We start from the raw sequence: 16795 nt of genomic DNA on the forward strand, positions 1-16795 counted from the left end.
ATGGCAGGTAGACGAGTGGGCGGGGCCAAGGTCATAAGTAGAAAGGAGGCAGCTTCCGTGGCTCTGGCAGCTTGAGATTGGGTACAAGTAATAGAATCACGGTGATTCTTCAGCGGATGTTCAAATTCTCTTCTGTCATTTCCTTGGCAGTCTCAGTCCACTTGCAGTTGGTATTATGGCAATGGCATCTGATGAGAAGTTGATCCTGTATTGAAACTTTTCATGGACGAAAGAATACAAACCAAAGCGTTAGGCATTTAGAGGACTTGTTGATATTGGCCTAGTTTATCAGCAAGAGTTGGAGAGGGATCTTTTTTAAGCTTGAGCAAATGTACGGTAAAGCAGACATAATGGCATTCTCTAACTTTGTATTCGAAGATACTGATTTTGAAATAATGGAAAAGTTCCAGTCTTGAAGAAATACCATACAATTGATCTGGCAATTTGTCCTAGTTTTGTTGTACAACTGATCAGAAGTATCATAATAAACATATATTTTACAACTGTCAAATGTTCCTTTAATTCTAATTGAAAAAAAAAATAGTTGAGGATGTTGGATATTAAAAAAAAAGAAAAAGGAAGACAAATTGTTTCTAGAGGGCCTTGACGTTATAGCTCTACTTCCTAGATGACTCCCTCTGCTTTCACTTTCTATCCAAATTTTTAAAAACTAAATTAACAATTTGGACAGCACTTAAGAAAGTGAGAAACACAGAAAAACAATTCATGTAATTTTTGAGTGCTGTCAATGGGGTAACAGTATTTCCCATCGATATACTGGTATTTTACAGATGCTTAATTTTTAATTAGAACTGGTCCATAACAATGTAGCTCTGGTCCCCAAGGGTTTACCCATTGCCATCTTTGTCTACACACCAACAAACAACTATTGGGTGGCCCCAATAGTTTAGGTTATCCTGGTGTGGATAGTTTTATGAAGAAATTAAGAGCTTTATATTTAATAACTGTATTTGGTATGTGTGTATGTGCGTATGTCTGTATTTGTTGCTGTTAAACTGTGGCAAATGAATTAACTTTGCAACATGAACTTTTGTTTTATAAAGATAGCTACCAGTTATCAGCTGATGCTAAAGCCACTGAGTAAATGATGTTAGAACACTGTATATTCACTACATTTAAAAATATCACTAATCCATTGTTATTTATGCTAAATTTAATGAATTCCTTTATAATGGACAGACCATATAATGCCACCTTAACACAATGATTAAATTTAGTGTCACCAAGAGTAAAATAAAACTTAAATGTGTTTTATGTGAAAAAAATAAAAAATAATACACAACATCCCCTATGTGGTTTTTTGACCAAAAAAAAAAAAAAGTTACTATAATGTAATCAATGATGAGGAAATAATCAAAGAAACCATGATTATGGGACAATTTATATGAAAATTGTTGGGAACTCTTCAAAAAACTTCATGTCATCGATCAATATTATGGATTAAACTAGGTATAATTAAATTAATTTTAATGGTCACATGTTTTAAGTGTATTGTGGTTATGTAGAAAAATGTTCTTATTCTCAAGAAATGCATTACAAAATATTCACAGGTGAAATGTCATGCCTGCAAATTACTTTCAAATGGTTGACCACCACCATTAACAACAAATACAAGGAAATAGAAGGAAAGCAATAATGGCAAAATTTAATAATTAGGGAAAATTGTGAGGGATAGATGAATGTTCATTGTGTTGTATTTCTACTTTGCTTTTAATAGATGCTGAGTGGCATCTCCTATTTGTAGCTGAAAGATTTGAAAACAAATGAACTTAAGCCAGATCAGGAAAACTTATTTCTTTCCAAGTTTTCTCAGGGAGTTTTGTGTGCAATTCATTCAAAGCCAGGTGTCTATTAATGATTCAGATTGTTTAGAGGGTAAGTACAGGATAGATATGGCAGTGAGACATCTGGGAGTGAAATTTGTAGCATATGTGACTATAAAAGTATAAATATAAATGAGCATGGGTGGATAAGAGAGAGAATATATATGTATATATCAGTATATGATGTTTATAGCTGTGGTAAATTTGGAAGGAGCTATTTATAATTAAGAGCATATTGAATAGCTTTAAATCATCCATAAGAGTGTGCACATTCTTATACATGATTGCCAAAGGTATGAGAAAGATAGGAAGATCAATACTACTCTAGTTGATTATAAGATTCTGGAAAGATTAGAATGGACATTTCCACAGACTAAATGACAATATAACAAATAAAATGTTGAGGTCAAATAAAAGACAACCTAATTTCCACACCTTTGTGGGTAATGTTGAGATCATTCCTCAGGCACCACACAGAACTAACAAACACAGGCGCTTCCTTGCATATTGCACCTCTTTATGCCACTGGAAGCTATTGTCCTCATTATCTCGGACCTTGTCTAAGACCAGCAAATAAAAAGCATTCTTCATATACCAGGTAACTTTGTTTCAATTTATTTTTTTATTTTTTTAAAGTCGATATTACAAAGTACCAACACAGAAATTTAAATCAACTTGAAATTTCTTTGGATAAAGAAGAATCATGCCTTGGCCATCTGTTAAATATATTCGAACAGATCTGGCAGAATATTGCATCTGCTCTTGTCTCTCCTTACAGCTTTATCAGCTTTAAAGGTCAATTGTGATGGTGTTTATTAAAGAAAAGGACAAGGAAATTTGCTTCACCTTTAAATCTTTCACATACTTTGCATTGAGCTATCTTTTCAAGACATATAACCCATTAAAGCAAATCTGGCCACATTTGTGGATTATAAAACATGTATAATTTTTATTTATTGCAGAAGGATTGTTTTCTTTTTAATCGCTAAAAGTTAAAGTGTGCATATAATTAATAATTGAGAAAAGTGTTAAGTACATGTATCTTGAATTTGTTTAAATCATTAACCATTAATGACATTACTTTTAAATCACCAGTTAGCCAATATAAATACTTCAAAATTTTACAGATATAACTATCTTTCTATCAACTGCATTAATATAGAAAATGAGATTATATGTTGATTTTTTGCTTATTTAACTTTTTCATTAAAAAATACTTAGCCTAATTAATGTTATTCTTCAGTGTAGAAAAATAAATCATTTCAATTTATTGCATGCCTCGTATGTCCCAATACTAGATGCTATTCTAAGTCGATTACTTTTAAGCCTGAAGAAAACTTTAAAATTTAGGTACATATTTTTTGTGGTACAAAGCATTTCTAGAAACTATTATTTTTGGAGGGTGGGGGGTGGTTTGAGGTAGATATATTGGCAGAGGAGACTGAGAAGCAATGCCCAGAGACTTAAGCAAATATCCAGGTGAAAGTGGCATAGTGAGAGTGAAGAACAGAAGGAGCACTTCAGAAGTCAACAATGTCAACTCAGTCAAATGCTCCTGAGAGAATATGATAACCGTGACATAGATCCATTGAATTTACTGTCACAAAAGGTCATAGGTGGTCCATTTGGAGAAAGAGTGAGAACAGCAGCCAGACTAGAATGGCTTGAGGAATAAGGACCAAGACACAGAACTTGTTTCAATATTGAAAACTTTCTATATTTTTTTTCATAACTACCCGACAATAAAATGGACTACTTAGGAGATAATGTGTTTTCTGTCAAACGAAATGTTCAAGGCAATTTTTAGTTTCAAGGATGTTATGTCATGGAGTTTAAGCACCTGTTGGGAGGTGAGGAAAAAAGATGTGCTTTATTCAATATCTAAATTCTTTATGTGAGCAGACACTTTATGTGAGCTAGAGAAGATTTAGGAGTTATGTGTATATTTCTATATATTTCCATATAGGTGTCTTATTCTTTAAATACTAAATTAGCAGTTACAGATTAGGATTGAGATATACAGATTTGAGAACCTCCTGTGAGATTAAACAAACTAAATTCTCAGGTAACTAGAAGACAAAAAAGAATAAGAAATATCTGAGAAATCATAACAGAAACATCATACCCTCAAAATTATCAGGGAAAATTGGATTTTGATTGACAAAAGATATCCTTCCAAATATAGTCTGGAATAAAAATTTCTTCAATATAACGTAAAGGAAAATAAGTAGAAGAACAAACAAAGAAAGCAGTAAAGATCTTTGGCCTGAGGAAATTAAGACATATCAGCAAATAAATAATGTATTTGAAGTTATAAAATTAAACAGATGTCTATGTAACCAAAAGATGAGTGCAACAGCTTAAAGTTAGAGAACAAAGACATAAAGGTTATTCTGAATAATCTCATAATAAGAGAGATACTACTTGAAACCAAAATATTTGGAGTACTTTGTCCAAGGCTCCCCGTATCACAGATGGCACCTATTGCTAATAGATATATGATTACAAGATTAACTCAACAAATATTTATAAATATCTACTACATCATGACATTATTCTGGGTACTAGGGAAATAGGGAATAGACAAAAGTTCCTGACTTAATGGAGCTGGTGTTCTAATGCAAGAGACCAACAATGCCAGGATTATTAAATAAAATGTATAGTATGTTGAAGAGTAATAAGCACCAAGAATTGAAGTGTCAGGGGACAGGACCAACCATTCTCTCTTTGTATATAATTTCAGTACCAAGAAATGTTATGTGTAAGTGTAGGATGAACAGCTTTAGCCTAACAGAGCTTCTATTAGTCATTCTGCAAACTTCCCCAATTAGAATTACAATAAATTTCTTGAACAGGTCCACATTACAGAAGCTCAGTCTTGAGTCTACATCAATTCCATACTTCCAACTACATTGCTATACTTAATATCTTCTTATATTGAAATTTTGAAGTACTGATGAAGTAGATGTTCATGATAAGGCAAAACAATGAAAAGGTTGCTTGGTGAGCATTCCTTTGGAAGAAAGAGATCTGGGTGAATTAAGTATTTAAAATCAAGTATTTAATATATGGCCAGATATATTCATTTTACAACAACAAAAAATATCCATGACACCAGAATAAGATTAATTTTGATTTAGGGTTTCTATATCTGAGATAATCCTCAGATGGGCACTATCATGAATTCATTTTGAGATTTTTTTCCATCAGACTGACCACTCCTTCTTCAATTAAAGTTCTCTTATTTATACATGGTAATGTCTCTTGGCTCAAAATGAATGTGCTTTGTTTTTACATTTTAAACGAGGGTAAATTATTTTCTATTTTCTAAGTTCTTGGGAAATAGGTTGATCTTCATGTATAGACAAATAGTTTAAGATAATAATCTTTGGTCTCTCTGAGGTCTTTAGGAAGTTCTTCCTATAATGCCCAAAGATTGATGATGACGGCTTCTGTCCCATAGGTTTTGAAAGCCCATTTGTTTTACTAAGTCTTAAGAATTAATTACTGTGAACTCTCAAAGTCCATGTTAGTGGTCAGTTGTCACCTTAATCTAATCTGTGAAATAATTTCATTTTGAACCCTTGTAGATTAACTCTTCCATATTTCTGCTACTTGCTCTGCCAAAAATTGCTTTGCCCCAAGATGGACATAACTAGTCCTTTAATTCCCCCAAAGCATAGCTTTCATGAAGCTATCTATAAGACCACTTTAAAGCTGGCTGGGGAATAAGAAAAGTGCAATATAGAGAGCGATTATAACTGCTGGGGCCTGTCCTCTGGGTCTAGCTAGGGGAAGAGGCAATCCTTCCAGCCACCACTTAAAGCCTATCTCTCTCCTTTCCTGTCTAACATGATTGATATGAGACTAGCTATTTCCCTCATGAAGAATTACTCACCCCAAAGCAAAGAGCAAGGAGGTGGCCTTCAAATAGAAACACATGTATATTTCCAAATGTCTGCCTTAGTCTGTTTAAATTACATAACATACCTGATGCCATAGTTCAATGCCTTTTGTGCTATGCTAAATCCTGTGTAGTTTCATTTTGCAATTTTCCTCAAGGTGAAACTTAAAAAGAAGTTCAAGTCATCAGGATTCTTATGTACTATCATTCCAATTCTACTACACAATTCTTTGAAACCGGAAGCATTTAAATATAATTTTTTTCTTTAGCTTCCCTTGTCACTTTCTTACAGTTGGCAGGCTTCCAGGTTGTTCTGACCCTTTCATGTTGTCAATCTAAAAGTGTTGCTTGGGGTCAGTCCTATACTAACAAGAAGTCTAACCTCTACCTGCAAACATTCCCATCTCTCACTTTCCAAATGTTCCAATTCATGGCTCTGGGAATAAAGTTTATTTAAGGGGAATCAAAAGTTATTAGAAAAACCATACACAGCGAAATGCCCATATGCTTCAAGCACCACTATCAAAAACACATGTGCTATGTGCCTGCAAGATGGAATATAATTTAATCTTCCTTTAAAAGGCAAGGCAAGGAAACTATTTTAATATCATTATACTTTACTGGTGGAAAAAAATTATGATTTCCTGAAATGCTACATAATGTTTTATGTAAAATGGGGAAATTTACCAGAAAGGTACTGTAGTAATTTGGAGTCTACATACTCATAGATTCTTCTAATTCTAATTTGTCCTTTCCTGGTAGTCAGCAAGATCCTAATGCTTTGCTTGAGTACTCAAAGAGGTGATTTCTTTTCAGTAAATTAAATCAATTTCCATTTATTCTTAGTCTAGGAAATTTTATTTTCTCTCATCTTTATTCAATTTTCAATTCATTCTTCCCAGAGCATAAATCAATGCCTTCCTTTGATTTCATGGCAGGTATTACTATTTCTTTTGTTTTATAGTAAAGACAGAAAAAAAAATCATTATATTAAAGATCATTCCAAGCTTTGAAGCTATAGTGGTGCAAATTAATCAATATCTGGGCATTTCTAACTTTATGGAAAATACCAAAATCTTAATAATCAAGATGAATACTTTAGAAGCAATAATTAGAAATTCTTGGTTACGTTTACCATTTCAGCACAATATCATGAAGCAAATATGGCATAAACCGAAAGAAAATAATTACTCATGTTTTAACTCTCAGAAGAACCTCATAGTAATGACTTTATTAGGATTCTGTTCTTTTCTGTACAAGTCTATCTGCCGTGGTTTAGATTTAGAATTGGCACTGGATTAGTTTGCTAGGGATGCCATAACAGACTGCTAGACAGGGTGACAACATAGATTTGTTTTCTCACAGTTCTGGAGGCTAGAATTCTAAGATCAAGATGTAAACAGGGTTGGTTTCTGCTGAAGCCCCTCTCCTTGGCTTATAGATGGCCATTTTCTGCTTTCCTATGTCTTCACATGGTTGACCCTTAGTCTATATGTCCTAATCTCCTCTTTTTATAAGGACGCTAGCCATATTGGATTGGGACCCACCCTAGAGATCTAATTTTAACTTAATTACCACTGTAAATTACCTATCTCCAAATAGTTACATTCTGGGGTATTGGGAGTTCAGATTTTAACCTATAGATTTATTTATAACTGATACAACAATCCTTACAGAGCACTCTTTGGTCTGGCAGAGACCATAAAAACATTTGTCAGGGAACCAAACATGAAATGAAATTCAGATTCATTTTTTGCATCTGCCTTGATGAAAGGTAAACACATAGGAAATAGGAATGCCTACTTGTAAGTATATGTATCAAAACACTGCTGAATAAAAAAAAACACTTTAGTTTTAAACTTCTCCAATTTATATCAAATACTTGAATTCTTCCTCCATCTCCCTACTCTCTTACACTCTCGCACTCACCTCTCAATATCTAGAACTATTTGCAAGAGAATGGTGGACATCAAGCCTTGAAGTTTGTTCTATTATTTTTACCAATTAAGTCAATAGCCCATCAATTCCAAGTATATCATTATTTAACTTATAATTAAATCTTCATGAGGCATAAATAAATTTTTATCCTTAAAATTTTTTAACTGATACAAAAATAATGGATTAAAAAGTACAAAATTTGTTTAAAATTATTATATAGCATCCAACAATCATCAAAAATTCATGATTAAATGAATTTTTAAAATCAGAATATACTTATATCAATTGATACATTCATGTGGTACTAGAAAAAAACTAGAGTAAAGACTTCATGTTAGAGCCTTATGTCTGTGGGTATTATAAATTTACAGATTTAATTCAGGTGATAGGGAATAGTGCTAAGAGGGACCAAGAACTAAAATGTTTGGACATGGACTTCAGTAGTTTGAAAGCCACTTTAAAATCTTCTCAAAGAAATTTATAATTGCAGCTTTTAACTGAGACCCTCAGAGCAATTGCACTAAGGCACTTTACAATCGATGTAGTGAAATTAGTGGAAAGTATAGCAATGTAATGAGTAATGGCTAAATTCCAATCTATTCAGCTGAAAAGTATATTACATGTTTATGTAATATCAAATATCCACATGTTTAAGAAAATCCAGTGAGCACTTAATTAATGCTCAATAATTTGATTGTCATTCCAGTTTGTGACAGCCTTTTCGATATTTAGCATTATACAAAAATATAGATTACTGATATTTTCAATAAGCATTTTTTAAATCAGCAATTCTACTTTAAACTCATTATTATTTTTTTATTATTTTATTTTTTAGTTTAGTTCTACAGTTGCCCTTGATCCTTGATTTTCTTTGTGCTTGTTTTCCGGGTTTTTTTTTTTTTTTTATACTTAAAATGGAGAGAAAAACAAACTAAGGTCTAAGAAAATCATTAAGGTATTTGATTCTATCTATAGCTTTACCAAATCATGAAAGCCAAGGACAATTATGGCTTAATTTATTTTAATCACTGACAGTACATTTTATATAGTTTTTTAATGTTAATAAAGCAATCAAAACTTTTCTTATAAAACATGCTGCTAAGATGCCAAGATATTCTAAAAGAAAGCTAATTTCAGTAGAACTCTCATTTTGATGAAGGATGGTGTCAAACATTAAAGAAGAAAAAGTAAATAGGGTAAACCAAATGGTTCTAGGCTTTCACAGCTCAACTATTAGACCTGCTTGAAGGAAATAAACATGTCAGATCAAGACATTTGTTTTTTTCCTAATTTATGTAGATGAACACCTGGTAAACTAATAACTGTTTTATAGCACAGATTCTCACAAATATTCCATTTAAAGCTTTTTTTAAAGTGTTATTTTTCAATATGATGTTAAAATCATATGTATACCGATGTCTTTAGAAGAGATATATGTCCAGATATATACACACATATAAACTCGCATGTGTATATCATACGTATATATGCATAATATATACACATGAGTACATATATACAAATATAAAATATACATAAATAATATAACTGTATATATAAATATATATAAATACTCAAGTAATTTACAGTCTTGACACATGTAATAAACTACAAATGATAGATCTTATGTAAAATGTAAAGAATCACATAGCCACTCCTTTTAAGTGGACTATTTAAAAAATATACATATCCAGAATATTGCCATTTACATATTAATACATACAATATATGTCTATTTACTTTTAATTTGAACAGATAGGCATATATATTTTGTAAAATGTCAGAGGATATATATATATTTTTTTTAAATCTTTCTGACTGAAACAAACAAACAAGAAATGGCTTTATCTCATATAAATGGATGGAGCTAATTTAAGTTATTTTATTGGGTTTAAGTAGAAATTAAGAAGGCTCACTGGGATCTATGTTTGTTCTTTTTTTTTTTAAGCTTTCTCAAAAAAAATAATTAAAATATGGAGTAGTATGTAATTATTGAACATAATGTACAGGCATTGTTCAAGGTATTAGAAAACATAAAATTCTGAAAGAAAATCAAGCAGCTATATAATATCCAATACAAAGCATTCTATTTAAAATTAAGCTGTGTCATATAACAAGTGAGCTATGAGTTTACTAGAAGATAGAAATTATGTGTCTCCTTTTAAAAGTCTAATGTTAATAAATGATATTGCATTATTTTATTCTTCATATCAGAGTCCAGAAGCATAGGTCAACAGTTAAGAAAGTTATTTCAAAATAAAGAAAATTCTTAACTTTTAGAATAATAGGAAATTCTTAAATTTTTAGAATAAAAGGAAACATATGACCATAACAATATCTAATTTCTTTTCCCATCTCTTCTGTTTCCCTCACAAACGGCATTGTGATTTTTACTATCAATCATCTACTTAGTAACTATAAGTGCATGCCATCTTTCAGGACTGGCCCTGGAAAGTAAAATTTGTACTCTTCTTCTGCCATTCTCAAAATCATTTGCCCATCTAAGCAAATGACTTTTTTCTTTCTACCTCTACTCCTCTTTTCTTCTCTACCTAAGACAGTGTCAAGAAATGGGAACAAGAGTATACGGCCTGCAGAAAGGAAGGGAGATGAAGCCTAATAATATAGTGCAGGAAGAATCCAATGAGAATATCCGTCCTTGCTGGAGGGGCTTTAAACAAAAACACAAGCAAAACCAAACCACCACAACAAACCAGGCTGAATCTCTTTTGAGAACCTGGCTCAGGAAATTCCTTATTGGCAATATCACCTATCCTCGATAAGCAAACTGATTAAAGAAAATAAATAAATCCATCCATAATTTCTTTACTATTACATGTTTCTTCAGAGCCCAGGCAGCTGTTTGACTTATTGACCTGGCTGATGTATTTTGTCAGGAAACTTCTCAAAGTAAAGTATTTCAGAGTGAGGTTTTTTTCTTTCTTCTTTTTTTATTTCAATATGATGAACAGACCTGGATATCTTTTTACTTCAACTGTATTAACCACCTTAGATAAGAAAGAACTATAATTGTATCCTTATGTCTCTGAAAATAAATGGATTATGACCTGGGCATGATGGCTTTGCTAATAGTGCTCTTGAATTTTTAAAACTTTGTTTATATTCAATATTTATTATTGGTGATTATTTAAAAGAGTAGGATTATTGTAGTATTGCATTATATTTTGAAATGTCAGGTCATAGTATAAAAACCCTTTTCTATTTTGGTCAACCATCTAAAAGAATGTGGGACATTTTAGCTGTTCAGATACACAATAACAGAATTGTGCAACAATGAAACTTGAAACTATGTTGCAGGTTACATGTGACATAAGGAATCACTTACTGGTAACTTGATATCTGAATTCTAACTGATGGTTAAAATTAACCTAACATGTTCTTAACAGATTCAAACTTTAATACTGTTTCTTAAGAAGGAGAATCAAGAAGGCCATACTATGAGAAACATTACTTATTAAAATAAAAGAAAAGAAAATAGCATCCTATGGTTTTATTAACCCCTAAATCTGAATAAATGAATGATCTCAGATACACCTACATATGCCCAAATTATCTGTAAGAGAAGATCTATAGATAAAGAGATTGTATCATGAAAAATCTGCTTGAAACCATATTATGAAGTAGAAACTGTTGTCTTTGGCTTCCTCTCATCTTCTCTTCTTTATTTCTAGTGTACATTTTGTTTTCATCTATCAGACCCACGAACAACTAGTGAGTCTCATATTCCTTCTTCATAATAAAGAGCTAACAGCAATAGAATCCCTCAAGATCAGGCCTTCCTTCATTGTTGCATTCACAGAGAGAGGGCTATCTCATTGAGGTCTGCGAGAAAGAGCAATCTTAACAGATAAAAGATTTTTATATTGTATAAGGGAGACTTCATGAAATAATGTTGTGTTGGCAACCATTAACTCTAGCTAGGCTATAAGCAGGACAAATGAATGACACTAAATTATTCTCCCCAAAGGGCTAATTTACGTTAAGTAAAATTCAAATCAGACTTAGTTCTTTCTTTCCAAACAGCTTATACTTTCATCTCTGTTTCAACTTTACTTACCCCAAATGCAAATCAAGTCAAATCAAAACATTTGCTTTTCAGAAGAGAGAAACATATGTCAGTTCATGGTCTCAGTATACCCTAGTTGTGGATTCATGCTACCCAAGAACCTCAACATGCATTTTAAATTCAGTGTCCTTTTGGTCAATTACGTCCCCAAAAGTTTGTCATAACCAACTAAAATGAAGCAAAGTAATTGTTCCTCTAGGGAGACAGCAATCAAACTGGGAATATTGGTGATTTGGGCCACTCTTTAAAGTCCAGACAGTGCTCTGGTTTTAGCATTAGGCACTAATTCAGTTTGTTTGACTGTTCGAGTTGATGCTCCAGGCATAAAAGGATGTTTAGTCATCAAACAAACAGGATTACTGTATCTTGGACTTCTGCCACTAGAAACCATTAGCGGGTGTGTAGTGAGAGGAGGGAGTGGAGGTACAGATGGGGAAAGTTGGGTTACTATCCTTCAGAGACCCATTTTATTGAAGAGGACTTAAAATTGCTAACACACTTTAAACACTAGCCACTGTCATTGTCCCCTATCCATTCTATACAGTTTGGGATTGTATAAAATTGGAAGGAGCCCTAGAGTTGTTCTAAGCAAATTCCCACCCAGGGCAGAACTTATCTATAAAATATTTATGACAAATGGTTATCACAGACTCAAATTTAAAAATAAAAATCTTATATTGAGGGCAAATTTGCTTTTCAGTATCTTTTACCTCTTGGAGATAGCTTACCCACTGGAGCAATGAAGGTCACTAAATCACATCCCAGTTTCTTTTTGACTGAGCTGGCAGATAATGGAAGACAAGAATCGTATTCTCGTGGTTCCCCTTTTCTAAATTCAACATGTACAGCTTTGTTATTTCCAATTCTTTTGCATGACTTAACCTCAAATATCTGTGGGGCAGATTGTATTTGGAAATTTAGTATCGTGAAGAAATACTCTAAAGCCTTGCGACTTATGAGGTCATTGAGAGGATTGTGCTAGGATTTGAACCATGTTTACTGGTTTAAAAGTCAAGTGCTTTTACACTATTACATGTACTCTTTAGTACATATGACCACCTTATTAAAGGTGACACTTTCTCAAAACTATACCTAAAAGGTAAATTAAGACTTATCTGTGTGTTGCAGTATCTAGAAAAGTAAGAGAAAGTTTCCAAAATAATCTGCGAGTGAGTCAATCATTGAAATTCCTGATGCGGTTCTATTGCCCAAGACATCACAATCCTCTTTCTGATCCCTCAGTATGTTTTCATTTTTATTTTAATATATCCTTGATAGCAGTTTTACCCTTAAGGCCTCTTCACATGAAGTGATTATATGGTTTCCCAGACTTTAAATTAGAATCTACGCAGAAAGACACCAAGTTATGGGGGTGTAATGTATTTGTTGCGAAATGTGAATTTGTAGAAATAGCAATGGCAAGGCTGTGTTGTTATACCATCAAATTAAATAATTAAAACTATTTCCCTCATACATACACACTACTTTCTTTATGGCTAATAATTATAACAATGCACTTAGATACAGGCTGGGATATTATTAGATAATGCCTGCAATTTGAAGTGACCTCATCAGCCACCCGAGGTGAAGCATAATTGCCCCATTTCTGTGCATTATCAAATAGCAGACAATGTTAGTGAATGTTATTACTTAAGTATTTTAATATTTCATTGCATAAAGAAATTAAATTCCAACTTTGTGAGAGAGCAATCTCTCTTGGGTGAATGTGTTTGGGCAGGAGTGGAGGAGACTAGATGTGTTCTTGGAAAGGGTGAGGCTCACATATAGAAGTCGTATGTTTTTCCCCAATCCTGAGAAAAAACACACAAGGAGGAGAAGTTTCCAAGTCCATGTTTTCTGAAGAAAAAAGAGCTCTCTGACCTCAGTTCATTGAAGATATAGTTACAACAAAGAACTTGCTGACAGTTTGCAAAGCTATTGTTTTAGTTTAGAAAGCAGAGCCATCTTTCTTCATTGGAAGGCAGAAAACACAAAGCATCTAACATCAACACAAGCCGTCAAGACAAACAGATGCTCCTTGATCCGCAGTGCTTTTTCACTACTGTTGCTGACATAAGCAGCCGATTAGTCAATATTTGTGGTCCACGCCAAAAGATCCTTGATATTTGGTCCTGTCAAGAATGTCCATCCCCAGGTTCAAAGAGTCCATAATGTGTATTATAGTAATTTTGATTTGTGGGATTAATACATAAGAAATACTATCATGTTTTACTGGTCCAATAATTGTGTCATGGCTGTATTGCCAATCATAACCCTTCTTGGCTCAGTAGACTAGGTGAGGATCTTTTTGGTGTGTATCAAATATTTCCCTGAATGTTTTAGATAGGACCAAATGTCTTGCAAGTGAGCAAGCTAGGCCAGATGTGTAACGTGGGCTAGCATGGCAGAGTGTGCATCTGTTGTAAGAGACTCAAGACAGCAAATACGTGCTGTGTTCTTGCAATCCAGTCTCTCCTGGAGTAGGAACAAACAGGCTTCATTAGGAACTGGTAGGTCATACAGAATAAGCATTAAATTACCCTGTCCCCCTGGCACTTTACAAACATTTCATTTTATTAAAGGTTATCACAGTAGCATGGTTGGAGTTCAGTGTTGTTATGGGTTTTTATTTTATTTTATTTTGTTTTTTGGTAAATCACAGACTCACTTTCATCAAATTTCATCTGGCTTACTGTCTTCAAGATGAAGGCCAGATTCCTCAACATGGCTTATAGGGCCTTTTATAATCTAATTACCTGCTTACATCTGTAGTCTCATTTCTTATCTTTCCTCCATGTCTCCTGTGTATTATATGCCTACTTTCAGTTCTCAGAAGGCCATGACTTTCTCCCTGCAGGGCCTTTGCAGATTTTGCCCAGAGGCTTAGAAGACTCTTCCCATCACCACTCTCTTTTGCCTTCTTTGATTGGCTTCTCCAATAATAGGACTTAATTATCTATATTCCCATATCTCCTCTAGGCTATGAGCAACATGAGGGTAGGGAATGTCTCATTCATCACTCTCCCTTAACACCAAGCACTAATGATATATGTAACCAATGGTTGTTGAATAAATGGATTATGGGACATTATAAGAAATAAAATAATGGAACAGCAAAAGATGTCATAGGAACTTAATATTACATTTATTATCAAGATATTTTAAAAACTTAATCCACTACTCCTGCATGTACATCTACAGAAAGTACTTCTGCACCAAGAAAACTGGATTTTCCTCCTCTCTTTATTCTCTCTTTCTTCTTTCCCTCTTCCTTCCTTCCTTTCTTCCTCCCTCCCTCCCTCCCTCCGTCCCTCCCTCCATCTCTCTCTCTCTCTCTTTCTTTCTTTCTCTCTCTCTCTCTTTCTTTCTTTCTTTTTCCTTCCTTCCTTCTTCCTTCCTTTTTTCGCTTCCTTCCTTCCTTCCTTCTTCCTTTTCCTTCCTTCTTCCTTCCCTTTCTTTTTTCTTTTCTTCTTTCTTTCTTTCTTTCTTTCTTTCTTTCTTTCTTTCTCTCTTCTCTCTCTCACTCTTTCTTTCATTTTGAGTTAATTACTATGTACTAACTGAATATGTTTTCTTTTTGCTGTCTGCTGTGAAGCACCAACCCAAATTTGAGGCTGTATTTACTCCACTAACATAATCCCTGGATACATATTTTACATTTAGCCTCATTTTCTTGCCTTTTTGGTTCTCAATGTTTCATTATAAGACCCCCTCATTTTTATTTTTGTTTATTTATTTTTTTGTAGAATGAGACAAATTATTAGATTAAATTATTTTTATTTTTCAAAGTTCTTAGAACTTTGTGCTATTAGAAATTAGGTCCTATATATGTTTCCCAATTATGTTATAACAATTAAAAAATTATGCTACAAAAATGACTTTTACATATGAATAAACAAAGGCAGGGACAGAAAATAAATTTTCCTGGGTTGTAGAGAAGACACTAGTGTCACTTGAATTTACTAAGCCACTTCTTAATTCAATGCTGGGGTCTTATTTACATTTTAAAATATAGTTTATCCCTTAAAGGAAAAACTATTAGACTAAAAGTTCAGATTTATCTATTTGGTGTTGCATGTTATTCTTAGAAAAGTTCTAAGTGATAGATATGGCCTGATAGCTGCTGTTTTCCTAAATGGGTGTCAAATGATATTATAATCATTTCTCTAACCTTACTATTTTATAGCTGATTTTTGCAAATTGGTTTAAGCCTACATTTTAATAGAATGTAAACTCAGAAATATTTCACTTCTGTGTTTAATTCAGCATCAAAGAGCTCAGAGAAGAAAAATCTTAAAACATACACTTCTATGGAGCTATCAGAAGTTTGCAGCTTCTGACTTTCACAGATATTATGAAGATCTGATTTAAAATGAAAGAAAGCAAAAACCTTGTAGCAAGTTATTTTCAGGCTACTTTGTAGAATTTTATTAGTTCAGAGTCTCCATAAGAAAAGGTATGAATTTCAGTGGTACTTCTTTTATTTTCTTATTTGGGATAGCAGCACGTGAATGAGAGATACAAGGACCAATTCATGACTAGTGAAGTGACCTCAATTTTTTCTTAGATGTACATTTAGTTTTTACTGAAAAGATAAAATAAAATACAACAGTTAAGCAAGCCAAAGGCTCAATAGATATTAAAACTTGGTTGACTATATCTAGTTTTTCTAAGGATATAAACTAATAATATTGACATATTCTATAAGAACTGATTAAAAAAGCAATGCCATCATTTTAAGTTTGTTTGTTGTTTTTAGTATCTACGGATAATTGAATTGTGATATGTAAAAATTTGGTTCAATACAGTATTTTGATTGTGAAGAGAATTCAATGTAACATACTTGATCGAAACAATCTGTGATAGAGATTGCCAGTGAATTCACATTTATGGTCTTTTTTTCCTTACTGGGTACAATTAGTGACTATGCGTTTTGAACTGGATACAGAGACTGGATGGCCTTTATGTTGGCTCCCTTGGAGAGAGCGCAATCTGTTCGACTTATTTAATGCATTTAATGCA

Source organism: Pteropus medius, unplaced genomic scaffold, assembly GCF_902729225.1.
Source record: "Pteropus medius unplaced genomic scaffold, Ma_sr-lr_union100, whole genome shotgun sequence".
In the NCBI taxonomy this organism is placed as follows: Eukaryota; Metazoa; Chordata; class Mammalia; order Chiroptera; family Pteropodidae; genus Pteropus; species Pteropus medius.